The sequence below is a fragment of the Procambarus clarkii genome, chromosome 51 (genome assembly GCF_040958095.1).
Source record: "Procambarus clarkii isolate CNS0578487 chromosome 51, FALCON_Pclarkii_2.0, whole genome shotgun sequence".
In the NCBI taxonomy this organism is placed as follows: Eukaryota; Metazoa; Arthropoda; class Malacostraca; order Decapoda; family Cambaridae; genus Procambarus; species Procambarus clarkii.
In genome coordinates, this window is record NC_091200.1 from 21554051 (window position 1) to 21563265 (window position 9215).

Sequence of the window (9215 nt, forward strand, 5' to 3'; positions counted from 1 at the left end):
TTAAGAGAAGCAGGAATATGCAGGTCTCCGTGCACGGCAAACCTGAGTAGGAACGAGCCAAGAGTCCTACTTTCGATTGTAAGAACGAGTCCTTAATTTTAGATTTTTTAATACTCTTGAGCCGCAAACCCAGGCCTCACGTCACGTAAGGATACCAGCCGTGACTGAAGGTTTGGTCGAGGTTCAAGACCTGCCATTAAAATCTTTCCCACTTCACTCGTTTGATATAATCTGATGTATAGAGGATAAAAGCAAAATAAAGCAATCTAAATATTACAAATAAAACGATCAAAGGTGTGCATTATATTTTATTTAATTTTAAAAAATATTATTGTCTTGAAATAAAGATAAAAACTCAATTTGCAATAACAGTGAAGAAAATACCCTTAACAGGACATACCAATACATTTCCTCATTTTAAAATGATCATGACACCCACGATCTATACAAGGTAGATGACTAGTGCTAGCTCCAATAATAATTTTTGGGGGGGCAATGTGGATTGCCAGATAAGAGGCAAATAATGGGGTTTCCCTCTTCGGTTGTATTCGCAGTACGACCACTAAAATTCACATTTACAAAATCGGGATTTAATTACCTTAAGTTCTTTTCAAGTTTCTTGTGCCAAATTTACTGCGTTCATCACACTGTTTTGAATCACTATTTACTGCCGAGTAAATGTTTGATTTTCATCTGAAATGCGGCGTGTTCTGTGTGATGGCGGACCACCTCCAGAGATCCTCGCTACAGGTGGTGTATGAAGATAACAGCACAAGTCTTCTCTACGCTTACAGATGCGAATGCCTGCATGCTTTCAAGTTAGAATCTAAAGACGTTCTTGTTGGTTAAACCGGCGGCATGAGCGCCCAAACCGGCGGCATGAGCGCCCACGATCGCAGCATTTCTAAGCCTGGTATACCATGGCACTCATTCCCACACAGCGCCGGGAGGACAGATGCCGGCCACCGCCCTGTCCATGCACTCTACATGAACTTCCTTCGCTCATACAGACAGTTGGGACATTTTTTCCTCATAAGACAGAAGAAGGAGAGGAAGCCGATGAACGTGATCAATGTGAGGCAGATGACCAGTATAATGCTGCAGGAGGAGATGTAATCCTGCAAGAACCCGTTCTGGAGAGAAGAGCAAAGAGACTTGTACAGTTAAGAGGGCAACACTTTACATATACAGAGACAGAAATAGGGAAGATCTCTGGAAAGAGATGAAAAACAAAAATATTTGATGAGGGGAATTGCACATGAATAGGGTTCAGCAAATTGGTTGAACTAAAAATTCAAGGGAAATAAAAAAATTGAAATAAAAATTCATATTAGTTTCTAACTACAAAGAAAAGCAGCGAGAAAACCAAAACGCTAACTTTGTTTGGCAACTATTGTTATGGTAACTACAATTCACCCTAACATCGCTACCTGCTTGGAGAGTCTCCTCCTTTCTTAGCCCAACATTCAAGACTGCCAGAGTAATTTTCATTAGGATGTATATTATTTTTTTAACTTATTTTTCCCAACTTGGCTAGACTTAGATGGCGCTCGACAGCCGTAATGTTGCGAGGGAGGGAAGGGGATGACTTTACGTCTTTAGTGGTATGATCAAGAACTGGTGGGATTTGACATGGGGTCAAATCCCAACATGTGATTTGACCCATGGGTCAAGCTAGTCGCCCAGCTCATCTTATGATTGGTCGGCACTTCAAATCGTTGATAACGTGTCTCTTAGGGAAGGAACTCTTGACTCTGATTCCTCCCCAGCTAAAGTATTCAAACCAAATTGTGACCCGCGAAACTGATCGAGATCGAGTGTCTTTTAGAGACTGGCGAACACACTGTAGGAGACGAGAGCGCCCGAGGAACCTTTACTTTGCAACCTTCGTCGACGACTACAGCAACATGGGGAGAAGACAGAACAGGCGAGGCGCGAGCGTACAACCTCGCCTCAAAACGGAATATGTTTGAGGCGAGGCCATATGGCCAAAAAAAAACTGCAAAACCTCCCGAAAATTACCAGTTATTCGTGTCCGTGGCACCTCTTGAGTGGCATAAAAACCTCTTGAAGGCCCCCCCTCCTTGGAGGTAGAGGGGGGGCCTTCAATATAAGCCTAACATGTGTATGTACACTGGCTGCATGTCCCCCCCGACAAGGAATTTTCTTAACTATCTCAAAGAAGTTTAAAAAATACTAGACAAGTTGGAGGAAATTATTCAGACCACTTTTCTTTAAAAGGTATAATATAACGAATACAAAGGACAACAGCTTCAGGCTCAGCAATACTGAGTTGTTAGCTCAGGAGGAAGGTTAATAACCCTATTGGTGAACCACAGTCACCGCCTACCTGCTGATTCCGTAAACGCCAAGATATTATAATTACTGCAGTTAAAAATCCTGTTAGAATAAATCACAAATATTGGAGGGGGACCTCTCCCAAGCCGTCACCCTCTTCTCCCAATCGAAGGTGAGAAAACAAGGAGGAATGGAGGGATGAAAACAAGGAAAGAATATGGTCAAGAGTATGAAAGAATGAAGGTCAGGCCACAGAGAACTTTGTGTGAGGGAGCCAGAAGATAGTGACGATCACTGGTATAAAGCTGCGCATGGAATCCCGACTACTGGAGAGAGAAGGTAATCGGGCTGTTTTAGGTTAGTATCGACTGCAGCTGAACGAATTACATGAATTAAAACGCCCGGTTCCCAGAATACTGCAATATAGAATAGTTAGCCAATCTTACATTGCTTTCTGTTATTTAGTTTCATAGAAAACAAGATTTTACACGTAGACTAATGTAACTTTCACATTGACAATACACTTCCACCATATTTCTGGGCAAGATTTTAAAAAACCAATTATAAACCACTGTACTTTAATATATTATGCCACAGTCTTCCCGGCTCGCACTGCCTATTGCTACTTTAATGTATTATATCATACCCCTGACCCTAGCTAGGGTGAACACCACAGCTGGGTTCGTTCTCCACTCACAATCTGTAATTCCGGGTTCGAATCCGAACCGGGACAAATAGTTTGACGTATTCAGCCCGTCCTCCAAACAAAGATCCAAAAGTGATTCCATGCACCCGCCAAACCCCCTGTTTATGAATGAAAAACGGTTTACACACGACTCTCAACTCATTTCGTTCGAACACTTCCGGAACAAGTGCTTCACTGACGAATTTTGTTCGAACCACAACGCTATAAATGCTTCACCCACGTACTACAAATACAAATAATCGCCAACAGAACCCAACCACCTAACCTAACCTATGCCTATATATGCACAAAATGCTAATATATCATAATTTATATTTGAGAAAATTCCTGTTTTGAATGAACAGCATGTTAAAATTTATGAATGCGTCTGTGGGGTTGACCGCTGGTTGTAATGGACTTGAGTCGAGGACGGGTTGACGTATTCTACCACATAAATGTCTCATTCACCCAGCTGTAAAAATAGGTACCCAGGAGCTAGTCAACTGTTGTGGGGTTGCATCCACGGTCGGTATTTCGACCGTGGTACAAAGGACTTCGAAATATGCCTAACATATTTAGAACCTGCCTTTAGAAGCTGAAATCTGCCTATTTAGAAGATAGTCTCAACTCCCGAGTAACTTTTGTATTGCTAGGTAAACAGAGGCATCAGGTGTTTATCTAATTTTTCAAGGATTTCCAACATTTTTCACTACTCTGTTAAACCATTAAAAGCGGTGTTTTTACATTTCAAACCCATTAAATAACTTTTATTCTTGAACCAGCGATTATACAATTCACATTTTAATCCGGGTCCCGAGGCGCGGTGGAGAGCACAATCTGACCAAAGTCGAAATGTAAAGGGGGCTTTATTTCCCCCTACAGGACAGAAGCGTTTGAGCAGCATTTCCCTGCACCTAACGTCTCTGCTCGCCTAGCAGTAAAGCAGTTATTGCAACTTGCCTCCAGGGAAAGTCAGACGTGTCTCCGAGAGCCTAATTATAGGCTTACTATCACCCAACCACGGAAAATTTATAAATTACTGTATTCTAATTAGACATTAAATCTGGCGAAGAATCAATCTTACAATATACCTTGTGAAAACTTTACAATATGCTGTCTGGCACAGGAAAATAGTAAAGAACGAGGGGTTATACCTAGCACAGACGACCACCCCACACACGAAGGTAAACATTGCTTAACAATAGCCATTCCGCCACCTTTACAGCAACGACACCACTGCCCCACCTCCTTGAACACAGTAAAGCAGCACCACCACCAGTTGAAGGTCAGAATGTAAAGCAATAGGTACAGCAAAGATGGTTGATGGGGGCCCTGAGCTTCTCCTGTAGTCACTGATAAAGTACCACCCCCCCTCTCCTCCCAAGACTTGCTACCACCACCGTCCCCTACCACAGCTACCACCACCGTCCCCTACCACAGCTACCACCACCGTCCCCTACCACCACTCACCCTGCACTTGGGACAGTCGCCTTCCTTCTGTAGTTGCAGCACCTGGATGTTGGCCGGTGGTGGTGGCTGCGGCACCACTACCACGGGCTGCACGCATTGTACCACTGGCTGTGGCTGCTGCACCACTGTAGTGTGTTGTACTATTGGCGTCTGCTGATGTATCACGTGCTGCTGTTGTGGCACTGGCAGAAAAGTTGTAAATTATTTTTTTTCACGGTGTTTATTTATAATTCAAATAATTCATTGACTGCCTGTCTTCTAACAGTGAATTCATTCATGTTAGGCTTGTATCGAGGTCTTTTCCGCCCCTCAACAGGATGCAGCCCCACAACAAGCTGACGGTACTTACTGCTAGGTGAACAGGTGTATTAGGTGATAGGAAATACTTCCTACCATTTCTGGCTGGCCTGGGATACGAAACCCCGATTTCTCGATTGCGAGTCGAGAACGAAGCCGACTGTACTAACTGGACCCTACAGTTATCACTCCATGTAATCTGATGTTAATAACCTACTTTACTCTTTAATCCAGTTTCAGCTACTTTTACATTGTACCGTAATTAAGAAAAAATAAAGTTTTAAGTATCCTTATTATATGACTTTAAATACAAATGAAAACATTTTGGAAGTGCTGAAAATTAAAGAAATTGAAGTTACTATAAGGATGATAAACTTCAATGTCTATATACATGAAACCTTAACAGACCGAATGCCAACTACCGAACTCTACTCCTCAATGGTTTCTCAAACTCCTGAACGTTTGCGAAACAACCTCACTGAGAACCCCAAGGCAAGTTGCATCCTTAATTAAACCAAAAATGATGTTCATACTATTAAGAATCTAGAAAAACAGCAATTATCTACTTTCCAATATTTATAGACGACCGCAAGTCATTTCCCTGCCCACAAAGATGGCCATTGGCCGCCGTCACAAACTGTTAGCCTAACCGTAAACTGTAAACCTAAGTAACTGGGTTTGATCGTGTAAAGGACTTTAGTATGGTAAAACATTGCGTGTACAACAAACTTATGACCACGCATACACCAGTATGATCATACTGTAGCTGGTGTATGATGTACTCAAACTGTATAGTGATATCTTGGCTGATTAGCCTAGTATCACGAATATTATAAATTATAGCTAATCTTCTTTTTGACAGTATATTAATATAATGTGTATTGCCGATGTAGGTTATACATAACCATGTATATTATATCAGTCTAGCAGTCTAGCAGTCTCCGTGGTGTAGTGGTAAGACACTCGCCTGGCGTTCCGCGAGCGCTATGTCATGGGTTCGTATCCTGGCCGGGGAGGATTTACTGGGCCCAATTCCTTAACTGTAGCCTCTGTTTAACGCAACAGTAAAATGTGTACTTGGATGAAAAAACGATTCTTCGCGGCAGGGAATCGTATTCCAGGGACCATAGGATTAAGGACTTGCCCGAAACGCTACGCGTACTAGTGGCTGTACAAGAATGTAACAACTCTTGTATATATCTCAAAAAAAAAAAAAAAAATATATATATTTTCACCCACAGATTATATACTCAAAACATGCTCCGATAAGAGTTCATTTTTTAAATAAATTTGCTACAATATAGTCACCTTGCATCGAGTACATTTTAAAAGCTAGTTTTTCAGACCTCGATGAATTCTGTTATTCGCGTTCACGAAGACACTACAACAACGACGGCTCCTTCAAGAGTCAAGGGAAGAACAACAGTCGCCTCGGAATTCAATACATCAACGGAATCAACAGACCGTACTTCGTGCACTCCTGTAGATAAATGACAAGAAGTCGTAGCAATAACAGGACGATACAGTCGCACTGCCTCGCTGCCTAAAATGAGTAGCTGACAACATATGGCGTTCCCAAGCGCGGTAATCTGAAGATCTACTCAACAGATGGCACCACTGATACCGAAATTTAATTAATGTTGATAAGTAATCCAACGCTCGTGCTGGCGCTCACAAAATGTATGACATCGGAGAAATTGAAATTGAAATAAGTTTACTGAGGTAAAATACACACAGAGGGATGAGGTAGCTCAAGCTATTCTCACCCCGTTCAATACACTGTGTTAATACATACATAGACACACATCACAAGCAATAAACGTATTACCGAACATTCTGAGAGATAAACATATACATTTCCTCCTTTACACAAGTAGTATGGTATCAGACGTACACGACATCGGAGAAGAAACCGGTTTATAAAAAACTCAGAATATCTATTTTATTTGCAATCCCCCTGAAATATACTTAAAAATTGGATATATATAAATAGATGTACATTTTGACATATTGAAATAATGTAAAAATGACAGTATATATAGATTAAGTGACACGAGAGGCTGGGAAAGAAGAAAGAAAGAAAAATAAAGAAAGAATGGAAGGAAGGAAGGAAGAAAGGAACGAAGGAAGACCAAATCAACTTGAGCATAAGCGTATTGAAAAGCAGATGGAGCTGAGACAGCTCGTCTCTCTAAGGTTTCCGAACGTCAAGAAAACGGTCAATTTAAGGTGTCCTCTCCTAACCTACCAGAGGACCCAAAACAGAAAACGGGACAGTACGTCACTTTCGCGAGCTGCTTCCATTTTCTAGTCAACCTGTCTTCTTACAAATTACGTCGCTTTTCGCTCGCATGCGCACTCAGGCTAAAAATGGACGTAATTTGAAATGAAATCGGCTCACGGAAGTGGTGTACTGTCCCGTTTTCTGTTTCTAGTCCTCTGACGATTGATGATTGTTAAAGATTAAGTCACCAAAGAGGTGGCACGGGCATGAATAGCCCGTAAAGTCTTCTGGTTTACTCAGTTTGGTTAGGAAAGGAAACTTTCAGTTAACGATTTTCATGACGTTTTGAAACCTTAGGAGAACTGCCTACCCTCCTAACCTACCAGAGAACCCTTACCTTGCTACTTCGGGGAAAAAAAATATATATTTTCAATTATTTTTCAATTTTAAATTACGTCCATTTTTTTGGGCCGTATTACATACGAGCGATAAGCGACGTAATTTGCAAGAGGACGGGTTGTTCTAGTACGACAATTGTTAGCCTTATGTAACACATATGATCGAAATGCGACTTTCTTTGCAATAGGACAGTTTGACTGAGAGCCTACATAAGACTTCTTAACTTGACATACTCTGTAGGGAGAGACGTCTCTGCCAACGCTTCCGGATGGCCTTCCAAGCATCTGTAGTATGCAGAAGTTATGGGAGGCTTTCATATTGGAAAGGGATGCTTTCTAAGAAGGAAATTATGAGATGCTTTGTAGGAATGTACAAGAATGTAAGAGCGCTTGTATATTCTTTAAAAACGTTCTTGTAATGCCAATTACAAATGTGAACTTGACAAGGCCTGTGAAACCTTACAAGATTCATTGATAAAACCTTAGATAAATTTAACAGGCACTTCTAAGGTCGAACCCCAACTAAATGGGCTGAACGGTAGAGTGACGGTCTCGCTTTATGTAGGTCGGCGTTCAATCCCCGACCATCCAAGTGATAGGGCACTATTCCTTCCCCCCCGACCCATCCCAAATCCTTATCCTGACCCCATCCCAGTGCTATATAGTCATAATGGCTTGACGCTTTTCCCCTGCTGACAATTCCCTTCCCTTCTAAGGTCGAAAAAAATATGAATGCATGAATAACAACGAATACATTAATTTTACCATTTCTTACAACATGATTGAAAATCATGAATCTCTCATAACTGTTTAAATCAATGTAGCATTTGATATTCTACAAATATATAATCATTGATAACAAAAATCGCTTTTTAACTCGAAAGGGTGAGTGCACAGTTACCGTATAAGCACGTATAAATTTGCTAACAGTTAAGCAAGTCCCAGCTGTGTCTGGGTACAAGTGACAGGATGAACAACCCAGCGGGTTTTCTTCCTATTGGGGAGTGTTGTACATTCTGCTATGGCGGTATGTTCACTCACAAGATGAGTGGCGCTGCCCAATAAACTCGCCCCTCGGGGCAAAATTAAAAAAAAAATTAATATGCTAAAAACCTAAATAATTAAATTACCTTGCCAGCATGGTCTGTATGATAAGATTGCTTCAATGATTTATGGTGACCTTTGTGGCTTTAGAAAATCTCAGTGTGCAGTCATTTGCAAAAACAGAGGACGTCTCGACTGACTTCAGTATGTAATCACAGTAAATAGTTCATTGAAAAGATCCAGTCACATCCACCCAAGAGTCCACTACAACTTCCATTGCATGACTGAGGGAGGATTTCTTATTATTGACGACCTTAATGCCCCGACTGCTTAAGCTCTTATCTTTAAAGACAGAGAAAATATATCTCCTATCTAAGTCACTTTGTGTTGGACTCTCGCAAGCGCTACAGCACCTACACAATGACACTTATATACATGTGTGTAATCTCTAACACATGTATCCACTCTAACGCATGTATCCTCTCTATAATCAAGACTTTGGTTCAAATTTATGGTCAAAAGTAACAAACAATGAGACCTTTTTTTAAATTAAAATAAGAATATTTGTCAATATTTCTTTACTGAGATCTTTCATAATTTTTTGTAAATGTCATCATTTATTAGAAATAATATTAGTATTAAAATTATATATAAAAAATGTAGTATTAGTAATGTTATTTATTATTATTGTTGTTAAATCTTTAACATCAATACCGTGAAGACTCCATAAGGTCAGCCTACCCACCAAGCCAAAAACCTGCACCTCCGTTCTTTGAGAAAATTAGAGTCGTGGGTCGTA

General features: G+C 40.8%; 1 long non-coding RNA gene across 1 annotated transcript; it reads right to left on the minus strand.

Annotated features, from left to right (window-relative positions):
• Positions 1–317: 317 nt before the first annotated feature.
• On the minus strand, positions 318–6243 carry LOC123749979 (uncharacterized). Its single transcript, XR_011222674.1, has 3 exons — positions 6059–6243; positions 4454–4635; positions 318–1133 (listed from the first exon to the last, which is right to left on the minus strand). It is a non-coding gene; the product is annotated as an uncharacterized lncRNA (long non-coding RNA).
• Between the last annotated feature and the right edge of the window lie 2972 nt (positions 6244–9215).